The 20,330-nt window shown below is 35.0% G+C and overlaps 1 protein-coding gene across 8 annotated transcripts in view; it reads right to left on the bottom strand.

Annotated features, from left to right (window-relative positions):
* PKIB (cAMP-dependent protein kinase inhibitor beta) overlaps positions 1 to 20,330 on the bottom strand; it is a 95,872-nt gene that overhangs the window by 30,149 nt on the left and 45,393 nt on the right. For 3 of the 8 annotated variants that reach the window (XM_039854230.1, XM_039854234.1, XM_039854233.1), the window contains 2 exons: positions 12,954 to 13,014; positions 11,207 to 11,274 (listed from right to left, as the gene is read on the bottom strand). The exons of 3 other annotated variants lie outside the window; for them this stretch is intronic. The gene's annotated coding sequence lies outside the window, so the exon portion shown is untranslated. The remainder of the gene's footprint in view (positions 1 to 11,206; positions 11,275 to 12,953; positions 13,015 to 20,330) is intronic. 2 more of the 8 variants (XM_039854231.1, XM_039854235.1) reach the window with 1 other exon arrangement.

The raw sequence follows: 20,330 nt of genomic DNA, 5'->3' as shown, positions 1-20,330 counted from the left end.
AGAAATAGAGAAAGAAAGATAGTAAGGATAGGTAAAAGCCTATATACCTAAAATTAATTTTATTGCAAATGAACTAGAGTAGTGTTTTCCAAACTTGCCTGCTCATATAGGGCTCACATGAGAAGTCTGTAAACAAAACAGAACCCTAGTGCCTTTCCTAGAGCCTCCAATTCAGCATGTTTGACACCTTATGTATTGTAAGCACCCTAGGATACTCTTTTTTGCTACACAAGTTTGAGAATAACTGAATTGGAGTAAAGGTTAGGTCAGTTTCTCCTCCATTTTTCTCCAACAATATGCTAAGAAAAACATAAAGTCATAAATTATGTTATTTCAGGGTCTAACAGCGTATCACCCAAAAGAATGAACTATTTACTGCTCATTTTCTCAAAGTATACCAATACATACACTTGGAAAAATTCTCCCAAATCCATCATATTTAAATAACTGAAGAAAATACTAAAAAACTGATCTCATTTATAATAATAAAAAATTAATATAATTACAAGACATTCCCAAAGGTCCTCACTATCAGGGGTAGGTGAGGAGGAAAAGAAGAAAGGATACACTGAAAATAGCATAAAGAATTGCTCTGCAAAGCTTGTTTATCCTGGAGAGTCAGCCAGAGAGGCCAGAACATCCTTGATAACAGTGACAAAGATCTCTTCAGGTATCTCAAAGAGATTGTAAAAAAATGAACTAAGAAAAACATGATTGAAAAATCTCATTTAATTCACCTACTATGTGGCGGTGCGGGGGTGGGGGCATCATTTACATAGAGTTTCATTTTCTGAATTAAAACAAAAACCCAAAGTAATTTTTTAAAATGCAATCAATGTAGAACAGCTGTTTGGTAATAGGACAAATATTGAGAAAGAATATACAAAAGCAGTGATGTAAGGGAGACAACACTGCATGATCACCTTAGAACACATTTTAGAGCACAATTTCATTACAACAATATTCTCAGCCTCTGGTCAACTGCAGATTCTCAGCTCTTTGCACCTTTATTGTCTTCCTTCATTAAACTCCTCCTATTCCCCTCTCTAGCCCCACCACCTCACCTGCCATAGACCTTCTAATGCCCTCGTCCTCTTCATCCTAGCCCAATCAGCTCTTGGAAATATATTTACTTAATTCATTCACAGGAGTATGTTCTATGTGTAGTTCCCTATAACCAAAACTCCAGTCTTAGACCTAAAAAGCAAATTTTTAATTGTGACATTTCCACAATTAGCTAATGGAAGAGGAGTGTTAATGGGAAAGATGGGGGATTTTCCTGAATTATCAGCATTTTATCTTCTGCCTATTTTTAAGGTTGGTGGGTATGTTGGAGTCAAACTTGCAATCCCAGCACCACCAATTACATAACATTGGGCTGACTTCCTAACCTCTTTGAGCCTCAGTTTCCTTAGTCCCCATCCTGTAATGTTCTCTCAATAACTAAAATATTCTTTTATTTCCCATTTGCAGTGTAGGCAGGAGAACCTTGATTTTTATAGTTTTCTTTCTATTAATTAAGTAGCTTTTAGTCATCATTTCACTCTTCTTACATACAAATTTGCTTAAATCAAACCCACCTAAATTTCCCAATCATTCATCAAAAATAGCCAGAAACTAAAGAAGGAAGTGGCGATCAAAGCACATTCTAATTCATTTATAAGTATTTAAAAAAGCCAATTTGATTCACCTTTAAGACCTATGTATTAGGTGTATTCATTGCAAAAACCTCAAAACTTATAATTTTCTCAGCTAGATGGATAAAATGTACTTAAAAAATATTTTACTTGCACTGAAAAGTGTGATCTTAAATAAAATTTAATCAGTATGCATATGATAGCTCTTGTTTCATTTGAATGAAGAGTGGTTCAAGCTACCCTGTGTCACCAGGTAATAGTCCCTGGGCCTTTTAGTCTTGGAGGAGTTGACTCTTAAACTCCAAGCTACACACTCCAGCCTAAGTTAGGAAGTTTCAGAAAATCTCAAAGTCTTGTATTCAGGGATCTGCAGGACCGTGAAGAGCATTCTGGCATTTTCAGAAGCCCTTACTACAAGTGTGGAAATAATGAAAAACAATAGAAACGTTCATTGTTTTCAGTTTTTATGTTTGTTTTTGTTTTAATCTATTTGTGTGTGTCACTTTCTCAGCAAATCCTTAATGGAGAATGAAGAGAAAGCAGAGAGGCCTATCTTCTGTTAACTTCAATAGTCTTTTTATTTAAAATATTGTTAATTGCTAATGTTAAAATTCAAAACCTGTTTCCCAATAAATTCTAAATCAGAAGGCTTTCTATAGTTCAAAGCACCACATTTCTGTGATGTATTTTTAATTTAAGATAAGATAGGCCAGTCATAGCAGAATATTATTACTGAATATTACTGAGGCCAAATCTAGTGGCCATTTTGCTTCTGTATTTATGTATGAGGTAAACTCTTTTGAAGTTAAGAATCTTCTCTTTCTTCTAATCCTTTCTATAACTTGCCTCCGGATTTATCTGAGAAACATATGTTGAGTCATTCTCATCTCTATATCTCATATACATAGTAGTAATTATAACTATAAATAAAATTTTAGTCTTTTTAAAACTGCAAATTTTAAAAAATATTTTTTTTTAAAAATTACAGTTGACATATAGAAAACTACAATTTTAAAAAACTACCTACACTCTGGCACGATCTCTCCCTTTAATTTATTTCACAGTGGTAACTTCCATTCTTTAAATTAAAGGCAATGATGAAAATATGATTCAAACATGACTCAGCTCCTAATTCTACCTCCATCTATAACTGGGGGCAGGTGACTAACTTTCATAACATGTTTTTAATGACCTGTGAAGTTCAGTAGCTGCGTGACAATAGTGTGTTTTATGAATTTAAAAATATATAGAAAAATTTCGATAGGCTAATTTTTAACATGAAGATGTAACATTTAGTATGAGACTCAAATATCTGTCTGACCTTGACCACAACAAGCATAATCCATTTTTTCCCTATTTTTTCCTATTTTTTCATTTATTTTCTTATTTTCCTATTTTTTCCTATTTTACATTGGAACCGATGCAAAGTCAAACTAATAAATGCCATTAAAGAGAGTCAAGAGAAAAACAAAAACAATTGACCATACATAGGTAACCTGGAGATATCTGTAAATTTTGGAACTAGAAGGAAATTTTGGCATCAGTATTTTAATAAACAAATAAACAAACAAAGCGACCTAGATTTTAAAGATGAGGAAAAGGATATCAGATTGCTGGTATGATGACTATCTGGTTAATTTCAGAATCAAGTTCAGACATCATGTTACTGGATATCTGGGCCAGTTCTTATCCCACAATAATGATGGTTTCTAATTTTTTTCAAGGATAAAAATCACTTTTTAACATCAGATCACTTATGAACATAGTAGATTTGTAAAGGGAAAAGGCCCAGTTTCTGGGGTAAGGGGAATGGGAAGAAGGTAGACCTTCTGCCAAGCCTTCACATGCTTTGGGGAAGGTGTCTGAATGTAAAGTCTATTAGGGAAAGACATATCCATATCTTATGTTGGGCCTTGGTTAGAGGTCCATCTGTGTTCTTCTAAGTTTTTATTTAAAAAAAAAAAAATCATCCACTGCTTTAATTGGCAAAACTCTATTACTTAGGAGTAGATTGTTGGGGTGGAGGAGGCTTAGTTAAATGAGGATATCACTTTGGAATGATGAGATTCTGATAATAACAGTTACTTGCTGTTATAATTTAAAAGTTGCATTCATTGGGATCTGGATTTTGCATAACTGCCAGAATATACAATCAAAACATGTGCTAATTTATTTATATGTAGGGAATGGGATTTTAGCCTAGATTCCAGGGAGACAGGTCAAGATTAAAGCCACCTTGCCTGTGGAAGAAAGGTAGACACCTGAAACCAAGTGACAGACTGGATCCTAAGGAGAGAGCCAACCAGTAGGGGACCCCTGTGAATGGGCGCGATTAATGGACTCTGGTAGTAATGATGTCAAATATGCAATTCCAGGTTTTTCATTTCTGTACTGTAATTCTACCATAGTACCCTCAGGTTTTTGGTAAAGTTTGCTATGCACCATAACCATCTGAGTGATATCTCAGTGTAAGCAACAAAGGAAAGACCCTGAGGACAATCTTAAGATGATGCAGACTAGAGAGAGCTGCCATAGCATCAAAAAACCTTAGGAGACACCTGGAGGTGTTGAGCAGAGAGACCAGAGCACCAAATCAGAGCAAGCGACATGTTAACATTCAGAATGGATTCATTTTACCTGAAGATTCTCAGCAATATTAGGTGTAAGGGAAATGAAAGAAAAATATTGTATACCCTATCCTATGGGAACTACAACTATGTTTATTGAAGTTTAATGGCAAGATGATCCCTCAAGGTTGAAGAACCTACATTTTTTATGTATCTGTTGAAAAAATATATAACAAATGAAAAGTTACTGTAAAATAAATATTTTTAAAAAATTAATTCTTGTTTTTATAATTATATATATATTTGAGAAATGGTAGTATATATGGGATGTCACAGTATTTATTTAGACACAGATACATGGCTTTGTGGACAACTCTAATAACTCTATGGAATCTTAGGAGACCAAGATCCCCGTGTTGGCAAACACTGGACTATATCATAAATCATAGCCATAGTGGCCACGGCCATGTCTCCTGAAACAACCATAACTTTAATCTCTAACATATAAGCCTTCCTCCACCTCCTTTTAATTTCCTCCTTCATCCATTTAAAATTATAGATGATTGAAACTTAGAGAAAAGTTTAGCATTCATCTAATCAAATTACTCAGTTCTTAGAGATTGAAAGACTAGATATCTATAATGGTCAATGTTTAGTAGACAGTTCCAGGAGATCTCAGCAATATATCTGGAGAATAGAATTTAAAAATCTCTCACACCAGGTTCTAGCCCACAGTCTAATCATTTGTTCAATCCAGAATCCTGGGAGCCAATTTGAGCTCTGACAGCTTACCTCCACTTTAAAGTTTGTGCTGACGTATTAGTGGCATCCTTCCCTAGGCCTTATTTAAGCCTCATTTGTTAGACTATGATAGTCACATGGCAGAGAATCATCCTTGAAAGGAAAAAAATAAAATATCTCTCCTGAAAATTCCAAATTATTTTCAGCAAGGCTGGGATGGAAAAGTCTCATTTAATTAGCAAGTGAATTAAAGATGTGACATTTAAAAACAAATTATAACCCATTTCCATCCTTCATTGGTACCTTGAATGATGACATATTGTTCTTTTATCGTTGCCATTTTCAAGTTTTATAATTTCTTTCGCTTAATTGGTTTAATCCAAAAAACATCAATTTAGTAATTACCCCTATGCTGTTGGAATTAGCTTCATTTATCGAGCAAAACAAAACTGACTTTGGAAAGGGAAAAACAATTAACATAGTACCAGGGGAAATACTATATCATCAAGGTATTAAAAAACAATATTGTATATAACTGAAACTCCGTTTATTTTATAGAAATAAAAGAAAATGTTCTTTCTTCATTCTAAATAGGAACATACCAAATAAATAATCAGATATAAATTAATTCAGAATCGCTTTCATTCATTTATAAATTTTTTAATTTACTTGGAAAATATCTGTTAAGTGACAATTATGTGCTTTGCAAAACAATATATAACTGCTTTCATGGAATCTAATGGGTGAGAAAAAATAACCAACATAAATCCATGTATAAATACAAACTGTTGTGTTAGATAAACAATTATGAGACGTTATGTGAGTGTATCAGAACCTGATTCTGACAACGTGAGCTGAGATATGATGGAAGAAAAGGAGCTAGCTGGTATAGAGACAGAAAAAGAGTATTTCATACAGAGGAGAAGAGCACAGGACGTTGCAGGAAATGAAAGAAAGCCAGTATGACCAGAGAACAGAGAAAGAACTAGAAAATAGCACAAGATAAAGTGGATCATTAGTTAGCAGGGGCCACATCATTGAGGTGTGTTAAGGATCTGGCCTATTATGTAAGCAATGGGAAGACACTGAATGAAGGTTTTTAAGTTATATTGTAGTGATCAAAATTGAACTTTAAAAATATCACTTTGGGAACCCTCATACACTGCTGGTGGGACTGCAAATTGGTACAGCCATACAGCCACCATGGAAAACAGTATGGAGGTTCCTCAAAAAACTAAGAATTGACCTACCAGATGATCTAGCAATCCCTCTACTGGGTATTTACCCCAAAGACTTGAAAATCCACATCCAAAAAGATATTTGCACACCAATGTTCATAGCAGGATTATTCTCAGTGGCCAGGACATGGAAGCAACCGAAGTGTCCTACAATAGATGATTGGCTAAAGAAGCTGTGGTACATTTATACAATGGAATATTACTCAGCCATAAGAAGAGTTGAAATACAGCCATTTGTGACAACCTAGATGGACCTCGTGATAATCATGCTAAGCAAAATAAGCCAGACTGAAAAAGTTGAAAATCACATGATATCACTTATATGTGGAATATAAACCTAAAAGCAACAAATGAATAGGACAAATGAATAGAGACTCATGGACATGAACTATAGGCTAGTGGTTACCAGAGGACTATAGACTAGTGGTTACTAGTGGAGTGGAGGAGGAGGGGAGAGATAGATGGGGTAAAGGGGGTTAAATGTAGGGTTTAGGGGGAGGGTGAAGTGGATAAAGGGGATCAAATATATGGTAGCTGAAAGAAACTGGACTTTGGGTGGTGAACACACAATATAATATACAGATGTCAAATGATAATGTACACCTGAAAATTACATAATTGTATTAACCAGTGTTACCTCAATAAACTTAATTTAAAAAAAATGTCACTTTGGCTGCAATAAATGGTGTAGATTTGAAAAAGAGCAGATTCAAGAAATGATATCATTTGGAAGTCAGTTGCAGTATTCTAAGTGAGAGATAATGATAAATTAGAAGGTAGAGCTTATGCCTTCTGTTTAACACTCCATTAACTCTAAAGTTATTTGTGTTCTACAAGTGACCTACTTTCACAGAATTATGTGTGTCAGAGCTAAAAGGGAAGCAGAGTGATATAATAAAAGGTATGGGCTCTATAGAATAAGATACAGCTGGCTTAGCACTCTGATCTAAACTTTTGGCTCTACTACGTATTAGCTAAGGGAACTTAAGGCATTAAGCTTTCTGAGCCTCAGCTTCTAGATCTTTTGAGGACACATAATAATACCTCCCACAGTTGATAAGATTAAGTATGACAACATGTGTGATATTCTGAGCATGTGAAAGCCAATTAATACTAAAGAAGCCCAGGAGAGATCAGCTGGTCTCATTCCCTCATGCTGGATCTTTATGACTTCCTTTTTAAAACTGTTCCTCTTCCTGGGTTTTCTTCTTCAGTAGTCAGCACTACAATCCACTCAGTTGGACAAATCAGAATCCCAGGAGGCATCCTCCTCCCTCACCCTTCATGGTCATTGTATCGTATAAATTCTATTTTCAACTGATGGACTGACTGCTCTGCTCACCCTCTTTCGCTATTCTAGTTAAGGCTGCCAGCCTCTTTAGATTAGATTATCCTTTGCTCATTATCTTGCCTCAGTCTTGTTGCTCTCTGGCCCATTCTTTACATAGCCAAGCAAATTTCACTATCCAGCTCTTCATTCACTCCTCTTATGCCAGGAAAAAGTTACACTGTTTCTTAGCTTGACTAACACCACTCTACATGATCTATCCTCTGTGTACTTCTCAGGCTCACCTTTTGACGTTCATTCTCTGCCCTCTGATCCAATAGTTAAAGGAAACTGCTCCCCATTCAGGACCTGTAACTCTCAGACACACTTCTCTTCATCTCCAGGTTCAGGCCAATGGATGGATGCAGCTCCTCCCTGCTAGAGGGTTCTCTTTCCAAAGCTTCTCTTCACCAGGTCAACAACCACTCAAAACTGAGGCCTCAGTTCAGACAGCACTTTGTCTGGGAGGCACTTTTCCTCCATCTGACTATATCCCAGTATATAGGATAGTCTATTACATGAATTCCATTATTTGAATGAATTGAAAGAGTAGTTGAATGAGGCCTAGAGAGTCTGATTGAATTGCTGACAATCACATAGGTTGAGAGTGGTAGCTTCAGGAGAAGATTTAGGTCTCCTGCCATATATTGTAGTGTCTCTTTCTCTCATCATGATGATACCTGCCTTATAAATATATCAGTTGCATCAGCTCTCTTCATTAACCCTAGAAACGTTCTCTTTGTGTGGTTTCAAAATGTTATATATTTATACTGAAGATTATGACTTTGGCTATGACCCAAAGCAGATCAATGTCACTTCCTTACCAAAGTCACTTTTGACTCTCCTAAGAGGGTCTCAAGGCTCCTATGGCATTCTCGAGTGTTCCTGCAGCATTTGCCATACTAGTCTTCCTCCCCCATGATACTGTGAATTCTTCTGAAATTAGGAGCATTCATTTTACATCTCTGGTACCCAAGACTGTTCTTGGGATAGAATAATACTTAATATATGTTGAACTTAATGGCACTCAGAGATAAACAGTGTCCAAATAAGAGCAACTAAAGTGATACAAGGGACACCATAAAAAATGATGCAAGAATAAAAAGACAAAATGATAAGGGCTCTGTCATTGAGAGTTATAAAGTTTGAGAAAAGGCACAGACATCTTTGGCTAAGAAAAAGAATGAAAAAAAAAGAAGATGATGCCACTGCTGGAACAATCTGCCTCTTCTGCTGAGTAACTTCTGCCTCTCAGTGGCTTTCTTGCCTCTTTTTCTTCATGGCAGAGAACTGGAGTTGGAAAGGAAGAAGGTCTAACTTTCAGACTGCTGAACAGTTAAATAGAGAAGCTGACTCATAGAGCACTTTCTACTCCTGCCAGGAAGCCTACAGCCAGCATTAGAGATGCTGGTTTCACAGGTGCTGCAGGTTCTTGAACTGGCGGAGTCAGAGCCAGTCAATTGTAATGGAAGTAGAACTGAGCTAGGGGTAGAAATCCAAGTGCAAGTCCAGGTCTTGCTCTGTGGTTTTGGACAAATCTCTGAGCCTCTCTTTCCTTTTTTGTGCAGTAACAGGTTTGCAAGACATGGCCTCTAACAGCCCTTTCTTTTTCAGGAATTCTGCAATTTATGGGCTTGGCATTTAGATTTATTTAAAGCAGCACCACAACCAAAGGTGAGAAGACTGCCAATCTGGTTAATACATGCAAACGAAGACATTGAAACATCCTTTTCACTCCTGTAACTTAATACGGAGCACATACCCACAATGATTTTTCCTCATCCACTTACTGTAAACACAACCAAAAGCTTTATCAATAAAAAGTTAGATATACAGTGAGGCTGTAAAGCAGTGGTTTTCAAGTATCGAAATCAGCATGGTAACTTTTTGAAAACACGAGTTCTAAAGCCTTGTTTCATCAGATCTGTCAAATCAGAATCATCCAAGGTGAAGCCCTAGGAATACATATTTTTTATAACGTTCCCATGTGACTTTGATAATCAACTACTGTAATTTGGGGATCATTTTTAAAGAAAAAATAGTGTTTTTCAAAGTGTAGCCAGTAGATCACTTTCATGTGAATTAACTAAGATTCTTATTAAAAATATCTCGGAATGTGGCCAAAAATGTGCTTTTATATAATTCTTTCAGTGATTTTATAAACAACTTCCTCCATAAAATAGCTTATATATGCTGACAAATGAAATAAATCATTATGTGGACAAAACCTTAAATCTGTGAAACAATATAGTAAAGAAAAATATTATTATTGCAGTATAGGTTTATTACATTATTATTTAGATTGTATGATTTCATCATTTTATTTAATCCCCATAATAAGCCTGTTAACATAGTGACAATAATGCCTGGTAACATAGGCATTTTTATTCTCATTTTACTGACAAATCGAAGCACTAGAGAATTCAGGAAACTTGTCCCAAACCACCAGATTAACAAACAGGTGCATTAGAACTGAAAACTATTGCCACATAGCTAAGAAACGGCCTATGTTGCTACAGAATACGTAATTAAGAGTTCAGTACACGTTCTAATTAATTTGCTGAGATCTTATCTGATGAAGCAAATCAGAAACACTGTCAGTTCCTGTTGGTTGGTTTTATTAGCTACTACACAAATGTTAATGTCATTATAATAATCACATATTATCCAAGATAAAATAACTATTGACTACTAAGGAACAATGTTGCAGGGATTTCCTGGAATCATAAAATCATCTACGGTAGTCATCATTTCTAGTTAACAAACTTCAAATATAAATATTTATAGTTGAAAGGCCCTAACTATGCTGTCCAAGGTCTTACACACCTAGTAAGGAACCCGCCCACCTCCAAATCATAGCTACCTAACTCTGCTTCTCTAATCTGTCATTATATCACAAGCCCTAGACTCTATGATGTTCAGCTCAAAATGCTGGCTCTTTGCTTTAGTGCTAGTATAGAACTACCTTAGACTTGAAGTGTCTTTCAAGGGATAAAATATAAAATGATATTACTACAGATACATTTTTAGGACAAATGTCTCTCCCGCACTGGTTCTTCTCAATTCATCTAATAAAATTTCTGTTTGTGAAAAGATATGCTTGTCTTGATCTCTTGTTAAATTGAAATAGGAAGGGTCTCCTAGATTACCCATTACTGAGTTGACCATTTGGGGGGTTAGCACAATAATAAGCATTTCATATATATGATAAAACTGAATGGACCTAGCTTTAACATTTAAAAAATTTGCTGAAAGTATTAATGGAAAATACAAAGTTGTCCAAAGCCACTTAACATTTAACTGAATACAAATTCTTCCTTTTCTTGTGTTCACACCCTACCCTTTTCCTCTTCCTTCCTATTGATCTTACAGACTTCCTAAAATATGTGAACACACAGATATTTTCACAAAGAGGAATAAGTAATGAAAATGACATCAAGAAAAGAAATTGCCAAAAAATAAATCAAACCTTCACTAGAGAGATGTAGGAAGCTTTCCTGAATGAGGTTTGGTTTCTTTGTTTTGCTTTTTGAGGGGTGATTTTCGTGTTTTTACTCTTATTCAAATTTTGCATGCCAACTCAATATAAGCAATTGTATAGCTTAGCTATATCCTGTCAAGTGTTTTACTAAAGGAGTCATTTTTTCCACAAAATCAATATGTAACTTCCTAAATGAAGAAGAAAAGGATACTTACAAATCTCTAATTAAAATACGTTGTTATTTCTAAGAGAGGTTTAGGAAGAAACTGATAAATTTTCTTTCCTGTAAATTAAAAAAATATATATATATGAAGAATCAGAAAAGGTAAAAATCTAGTTAGGCTATCAAACTTTAATCATTTTGTCTTTTTTTTATTATTGAGTTTAAACTAGTAAACACCGTGACTTGCCTGACTTTCTTGGGAAAAGTAGAGCCTCCAATTCTATAATAAAATATTGAATTAAAGTCAAAAGGACCTCATTTCAAACAACAGGTGTTATTGCCTAGGAGTACCAATTATAAAATGCAGTGGATAATTACATCATAAATGCTTTCAGGGATTAATGTCAAGTTGAGAAAGTCATCTCCTAAATTATGACTAAGCATTACAGCAAATATTTGTAGCCATAGAAAAATGACTGTAAGAAAACACTTGGCATGACTACACCTTTGAGAGGTTATAGAAACATATCACACCTTTGGAATATGACTGTAGAGAATTTTTGCATCTTTTGCATCTTTCGTAACAGCTACCAATATTCCCAGAACCCACACCATCTTGTTCCTAGAAACCAAGATAAACTACGCACATAAAATTCCTGTTCATGGGATGGGCCCTGTGTCCTAGGACTTAGCACCTGACACAAGAAGGGTGAAAAATACTGGGAGTTTGAATACCATCAGTTTCATATTAGTCACTCAGAGAAATAGTACACTTTGCAAAAAATTCCCTCCACCACACTCACACTGCCCTAGTCAGCCTGCCATTCACTCTTCCTGAACTATTGCAACAATGTCCTAAATGATTTTTTTGTACTTATTCTCGCTTCCTATAAACCCACTCTTTATACAGATTGCAGGTGGATTGTTATGAAGTAAATCTACTCATAATCATTCTATGATTAATCCTTCACAGCCTCCCCTATCACCTATACAATCAAGTCCAAGCCCCTTTCACAGAGTGCATCGTGGGACACTCTAGGAGTTGGCCCCAGTCTATACCTCCCCTTCATTTTCACCCCTGCTGAACCTGTGACTTGCACTAATCCTAAAGTCCTGCAGGCACACCTAGCCAATGTTTATATTGTGTCTTGTTTATATTGTCTCCGTGGCTGAGGTTTATTGCCTTCATTTCTCTCCCCATTCCTCAATGAACATTCGTTCATCTTCAAGGTTAACTTGAGTACACCTTTCCCAGAAGCCTTCTTTGCCCCCACAGGCTAGGTAGGTTCCCTCCGCTGGGCTCTAAAACACTCGGGTATGTCTCTGTTGTTGAACTTATCACATATATTATTAATTTCCGATTAGTGCCTGCCTTCTTGCCTCCACCTCACATAAGTTTTTGAGGGCGTGGGCTGTGACTCATTCATCTTGCACAATGTTTTGCACATGGTAGAAAGAATATGATAAATATCTGTTTGAATGTCAAGGTGTATGAGGTGCTTGTCAGACTCAGAGCTGCCTGAATGTATACTTTATCATCCTGGAAGAATTTAAAATCAAAAGCAGACATTTTTAACCTTATTCCTATATGCAGTTTCACATATGGTTTTCATTGTTCCTCTCACTCTGTATCTATTTGTTCAGGCTGAGTATAAGGAACTGAGAAGAGGAAAAGAAAAATAAATGAGAAAAAAAGATCATAGGGAAAATAGTAGTAAAAATAAAATTTTCTAAACTTCAGAATTTATGTAATATATTGAAAATATGCACCTCTAAAATACAAGCTTAAGAAAACATACCTTTGTAGTTCTAAGTTTTTCAAACACTTGCATACAGGTCTTGGTAAAGATCTAGTAGAAACTGAAAAGAGGAGTCCAGTTTAAAGTCAGTTAGACAAAACTTAACATTGTTAATTGTGTCTTTAAAATGCACATTAAAAAAATCCCTTTAATTTGTGTATCTCTTCCATAATTATTTTATGAATTGACACCTATCTCTTCTCATTACAAGAGAAACAAAAAGCAAAAAAGAAATAGAAGACAAGCAACATAGTTATTTTCCCTATCCATTTTTTTGCAGCTTATGTTATATCCCAATATACTTATTTTTTGAAAATAATATTCCATACATATTTTTGATTACTCACACAGATCAAAATTAGGATTTATAGAGAATATGCTAAACTCAGATATGCTAAAGATTATCAGTTATCAGTTAAATTATCAGTTATCAGAAAGTTTACTAACAAAAGAGAAGTAATTTCTAAAAAGCTTTAAAGAACAGTCACACATCCCTAACCAAAAAAAAAAAAAAAATTGTTTTGAGTACACATCTCCTATTCATGAATGTTTATTTTTATAAATTATAAGTATCACTACACTAATATAATTTATTATTATAATTATCATATATGTTAAATACATTAACAGAAATTTAAAGTAAAATAAACATAACCAGGGGTTCTACTATGTTCTTCCTGAACTTCAATATAGGATGCAGAATTTACAAGATGTTGCTATTATACAAGGTCTAATTCTCTCTCTCCCATCTCTCTCACGGAACTACAATTAAATCTAGAGAAAAGCCAGTAATATATATGACAACTAAGAGATATCCAAGGCAAAAACATCACTGGTCTCACAAAAGGGTGGTTCAAGACTTGCAAGGAGAGCAGATCAAGGTGTGGGTAAATCATCAGAAATCCATTGTATTAGAAACATGTGCACACTCAGAGTTGAGAATTATAGAGATCTTGAAAATCATCTAGTCTAGTGATTTCTAAACTTTTTTTTAAGCAAAGAAATTATTTTTCCCCCAAATAAACTCTTTAGCAGATGGCCAATACAAAAGATGTATACAAGCAGAGTTGCTCTACATAACGTGGCTTCAAGTCTGAGGCTCTACCTACTCTCTCTTCCTCCTCTTCTCCTCCTCTAGGGATATATTTTGAAAACTACATGCTCACATTGCCATTTTGGCAATGAGGCTCCCAGGCTGGAGATGGAACAAGAGCAGCCATGTCAAGACAATGTAATAAAGTAGCGAAATTATTCATCCCGGGTGCTTGTCTATCTTCCCTTTGGATACCCCTGTCTTGTTTTCATAGACTGGCTTCCCCGCATATCCCAATCTGATCTCAGTTGTAAATGTAAATACTTAAACTATGGTCTGATAGGATTTAAGGTAATGTTTGCTTCTAGGTTTTGGTAAAATAATGAATACTTATTTTCTCTTCAAAATATATATTTTCCGACTTGAAATTTTTAATGATTCAAGCAGTCAGCCATGTTGATATGCAAATATTTTGCATAAAGGAGAAGGATCCAGTGCATCTCAAACATAAGATTTCAGGAGGTAACCAAAACCTCAGAAATCAGGGTAAATAATATTTTAATGTAACATTTTTATGAATTTGAATTAGTGTAAAAAATCCATGATAAACAAAATAACCAAATTTTAAATAAAGATTTGAACCTGCACTTGTACAACTCAGCCCCTTGTACCTCACTGTAATGCTAAACCTAGTCTAGTGACTTCTCTGAAAGAATGAAGTACAAATATAAAAATGATATTAGATTAGTTGTGTTATGTAAATGCCTGCCTCTATAATACCTAGGATTGTGGAAGGAGGAAAAAAAAAATGTAGTTTGGAGAACAAAGTCCAGTCAAGGTGTGTGATCTTCAGACATAGATCTTTACACCTCAGTCTATAGGACTGAAAATGAGGTTATGCTGTTTGGAAACAAATAAGCAACTAGAGAACTATAACACACGAGGTAATACTTAGCCCATTTGTTTGTATTTAAGCTGTGTTACAATTTCAGTGAGCTACTAAATCTAGTTATAGTTACTTCAATAAGCATTCTTTTCCATATTTGTTTTGTTTTTAAAGGCAAATCATAGTTCTAAAATGTGCAAAAACCTGAAAGTTCAAAATGTCAGGTGAACATCATCTGACTCCTAAAATCAAATTAACCACTTTACCTACACGACCTAGTTTTAAAAAGCTTTCTTAAGATGCATTTAACCTCTCAAGCATTAAAGTGGTGAAAACCACTATCAAAAGATGAATCAGTGTGACAATAGAGAGCATGGACATTCCTGAGGATGTTTTCTATCTGTCCACAGAACTCACATAAACTAACTTAGGAAAACAAATGATTCTTTGCCTTCTCCTTTATGCATATAGTATGTACTCAGCACATATTTACTGGATAAGTAAATAAATTAATGAATAAACAAAAGTTGAAAAAAGACTGGAAAAGGTAGAAAAGGAATAGATTGTAAAGAGATTTGAAGCAGAGACTTTATGCTATGAACTACTGAGCAGAGGTTTAAAAAGAGGAAAACAGAAAACAACAAAAAAGTAGCTCTTTAAAAGAAAGAATGGATGAATCGATAGTGAGCAAACAAAACAGTAAATCCAGCTATAAGTCTCCAGAAATAATCTTGGCATTGGGCAGTAAAGGCTGACCAAAGGGCAAAGACAATAAAATTAGAGAAAGGAAGGTATGGCAGAAACTGCTGCTTGGCTCCCAATAGTGCTTCTCTTCTTCTCTAAAAATAGAAAGTTTAGCTGGGTACATAGCTAAGGACCACATTACCAAGCCTCCCATGCTGCTAGATATGGCCATGCAAGTGGATTTTGTCATTTAAACATGAGCTATATGCAGAAGTGATGTATTCTATTTTTAGGTTGTACTCTTAAAGAGAGAGGGGGGTGGTTTCTCCCTCCTTTTTTCTTCTTTCTGAAGACTGGGCTGAAGCTATGGTGGTGAGCCATCATTCCTCAGGGGACAAGGACAATACCTTGGGAGGACAAAGCAACAAAATGGAATGAGCCTGCACGCATAACTTAGTCAAGCCATTATACCACCTCTGGACCATCTACCTTGGCTATACATAAGACAGAACTAAACTACATTGTGTTTTATCCACTGTTATTTTTGTATTTTGTTATAACCACCCAACCAAGGTCTTAATACAGGTGAATATTAAAAAATTTTTTAAATGAAAAAATTCAGAAATGTGGTGATAGCTATAGTGAATGAAGAAGAGCAATGAGCTGAAACAATTACACGGTTTTATATTTAGAAAAGTAGGATAACAGAATGACTAACAAAATAACAGATGAGAAGGAGAGTTGGTAGAGTTTAAATGGTGGCGATATCAAAGGGATATGCACAGTAAGTAACTGGAACTATGGGCCGCGAACTCACAGAAGAGGAGAAAATTGAAAATGGAACTTTCAGTTAATTTGTATAGTTTATATAGTTGAAAAGATGAAAATTGATAGAATCTCACAATAAAAGACATCAGAGTACATAAAAAAATGAACGATAAGATATTCTCATAGAAAGCAGGAGGAGGAGGTAGTAATCAGCAAAGGGAGAAAAAACATTATCTTAAGAGAAGGGTGGTGATTGAAAACATGAATAGAATTAACCTTAATCCTCAATGACAAATAAATTTAAAAGGAATTTGATGTGGTCTAAACTTTTTAAATCTGTTTAAAGTTCTCATGAAAAATTAAAGCAATCATTTATTGAAATAGAAAAGCATTAATCAGAGTTCTGAACAAGTCAGGTCTAAATCATACTTTAGTTTCAATTAAATTTCCAGAATTCTCAGAGAGCAAAAAACAACAGGTACTTACATCATTTTTTCCTTTCTTTATTCTCACAATAGAGGAAGAATGAGGTGAGAGGAATAAAAGGAAGTTGAAGAAGTGTTTTGTTACTGTCCTCATCCTTTCAGAAGGTTGATGTTGATGAGAGGAAATGACAAAATGAAACAAAAACCTCCTCCTCAAATTTATTAAGTTACACTCAAAGATAAAGGGGAATCTAAATTTCATGTTTAAACATTGACGTTAATATAAGGCTGGCAAAATGGAAGTTATAAGCAGCAATTGTTTGGAAATCTGTATCATTTGTCGGAGACATTCTAATTACTTGAAGGTCACCAGCCTTCCAGAGTATTCAGGCAACATTACCGTACCATGCCCTCCAAGAGTCCTTCCCCACCTGACCTTGGAAATCCAATCAGGAGGACATGTTTTTAGGAAGAAGACAGACCAAAGATTTATGATATTCATTCCACTATCCACTTCAGATTGATTAAGCTCACTATATGGGCTTTTTCTTAAGATTATTTTCTCTCTAGCTTTAGACTGTAAAATGTACTTTTGAGTTACCCAAGGGACAACAGGGAAAATTCCAGGATTCTTTACCACTACGTGTTCATGAAACCAATCATACTAATTCACTTTGTATGAGAAATTGATATTCTCCTTTCATTTGAAGGGAAGTCTTAGTAATCTTTTCTTCTTCACATAGTGAGAATATTACTAAAGTCTTTAAGCTGCTTTGAGAATAGTTTTGTCCTTGTTTCTAGCATCATACTTGAGTTTCATAATCAATACTTTTTAAAGTTATTAGTACTGACTTGAATTTTAGAATTCCATGATCCCTCTTTTTTTTTTCTCTCTCTCTACACATAATGACCAGACATCACTATACATTCCTCCAAGTAAATCAGGTGGGAAAGTCTGCCCTAAAATGATCTCTTCTTTATAATGTTTGCAGAATACCTTAACAAAGGTTGCTGTGTTTCAGGGGAAAAAAAACTTTCCTTTCTTTCTTTTTTTTTTTTTTTTTCAGTTAGTATAAGAGGAGAGTGTCCAAGTCTCAGGGTCTCAGGGGTGCAGACAAGAGGGATTGTGTTTCATGACACTTAGTATTCAACATGCAGAATTATCACATTTCACCCCCATCTGATCTGCCCATCTCCTCTGGTGTGGCTTGTGTGATTCTAAAATTCCTGACATTTAACATATAATCTGAAAGCCACTCTGGTCATTCAAGAAAGCCCTTTTCTCTACCCTTTTACTATGTGTCATGTAAAAACCACAAAACCAAAGCACCATATGAAAATTTATTATAAGCTATTCATTGCTTCTTTATGTTTACTTGCAAAGCTTTCAACAATATTAAACATCTTAGCCTATATTACTTTCTTGCCTATATCGTCATCCTCAAACACCAGGAAATCAGCTCAAAAAGCTCAAATGTGTTCCATGGGACTCAAAACAGTTTAATAGGTATATCTGGGGCTAAAAAGAAAACTGTGAGGCATCACAGTTAATAAAGGAATTTTGATGTTAATTAAGAAAACAGAGTTAAAATGTTAAGTATTAACCTTTATACTGTTATATTCATACTAGCAAATTTAGACCTGGCATCTAAACATTTACGCTCACAAAGGAAAGTCAATGAAAACTATGTGATATAAGAAAGTGAATATACCAGGTTGTTGGGAGAGAAAGAAGCAAACAATTGCTGAGTGCTCATGATTTCCAGATGTCTTAAATACTCTCTCACTGAATCCTTACAAAAGCCCTCAGAAGTAAATAGTAATACCATTGGATGCCTAAGCAAGCCTGAGGTTATCAAAGAGACAGCATCAAGCAGTGTTAAGATTTGAACCCAGGTCTGTCTAACACAAAGTTGTAATAATAGTGGTGCTTGACTAAGTCAACCCATAGGAGCAGTAAAGAGTACCTATGTGGGAAAGTTGAGTTGATGAACTCTACTTTAGAGGTCACCTTGGATATGCCACATTTTTTTAAAAGTAGTTTTTTATAAGACACCTTAGTGGTATTATATTTTAACACCAGATGCTCCATTCCCTGTTCAAAGGAGGCTGATCTGTTTTTTAAAAAGCACAGCGATGTCCTTGAAGGCAGTTCAGGACTAGCATTAAATGTGTTGTCATCTTGCACATTTTCCAGCAAGTGATTTGACACACTCCCAGAGTACCAGGTAGGAGATGGGGGAGGTGTAAAACACAACCATATTAGATCCCCAATTCTAAAATTTGTTTTTGAAATAGATATTATTATATTATTATAGTGTGGTGCCTCTTTGGGTAAGGCAAGATGTTCTTATGAAATGGACATAACAACCTCTAACACAACAATAAAGCCTTCGCACTTTAGTTTCCCTCTCCATAGATAGCCTGGGGGAACTTTAAGAGCTTTTACAATGTTAACCTCAAGTCTGGTTAAGAAGCAGTGTCAACGGTGAGGACACTGGGAAAAGAAAGTCAGATAGTCATTAAGGTTTGATCAGAGAACGCTAATGCTGGGAGAGATTCTAACACTAAAGACAGTATAATGCTATGCGCATGAGCATTGGAACCAGACTGGCTCCAGAACATAACAGCTATAACTTGGACAATTTCAGCCCAACTTTTCTTATTTATAATGTGGAAATAAAACTTCTGCCTCAGTGCTATGAAGATTATTTGAGACGATGTCTGAGAAATACTTAGTATAATGCCTAACACATAAAGTTTAATAAATAATAGTCATTATTAGGATGTTTTTTGTACTAAAGGAGAAACTGCACTTTAGAAGACTAAATGATTAGCACAAGATAATAGGTCATTTCTTTATTGGAGAGAAGTGAGTATAAACTCAGCTTCATCTAAAACCAAATTTCCTCTAAATAACCAATTACCAACACAGAATCAGAAAACATCTGTGAAATTTTCAAATGTACTTTAACTTTTTTTCATTAATAAAACTGACTTTATAGCAACTTTTTTTTCCTCTTCCCGACATCCATTTCTTTTCAAAACTAACTCTGTATGAATTCCTATGTGTTTTTGACCCTATTATTTTGGGAGGTTGAAGGTCTTCTTCTTGAATCTTTGTCATGATATTCTCAGTCGTTGCTATTTCTCTTGTAGTCTTAAAAATATATAAAAGAGAAATGTATTAGAGGAATCTTATTCAGAGGCATCTATCTTTGCTAACTATTTAACATGCTGGAGATTTAGATGCTTCTGTCTAAATAAGATACAGATTGTTAGTTTCAGCTTTTGGATAACATTAAGAAAAAATCTGAAATAGCATTTTTGAGATAAATTCATTCTTAAAGAGTCTTTCGAAGAGTGATCGTTGGGCACTATCTGTAAGAGCAATCTCTGGGAAGTAAACTAAGTTAAGATTTCATACTTAGCTCCTCAATAAAGACTTACTTAGTTCATCCATACAGATTTGGCTTACATGGAAATACTCATTTCTGATTTTCCTATTTATCTTCACTAAGGGATGCAGTTTAGCCTTGTTTCTGTTTACCATTGTCATTGTCATCATTTTGAGGATTTTA

This window comes from Pteropus medius, unplaced genomic scaffold (genome assembly GCF_902729225.1).
Source record: "Pteropus medius unplaced genomic scaffold, Ma_sr-lr_union100, whole genome shotgun sequence".
NCBI lineage: Eukaryota > Metazoa > Chordata > Mammalia > Chiroptera > Pteropodidae > Pteropus > Pteropus medius.
The sequence above is the reverse complement of the archived record's forward strand: the minus strand, read 5'-3'. Positions and strand labels throughout refer to the sequence as shown.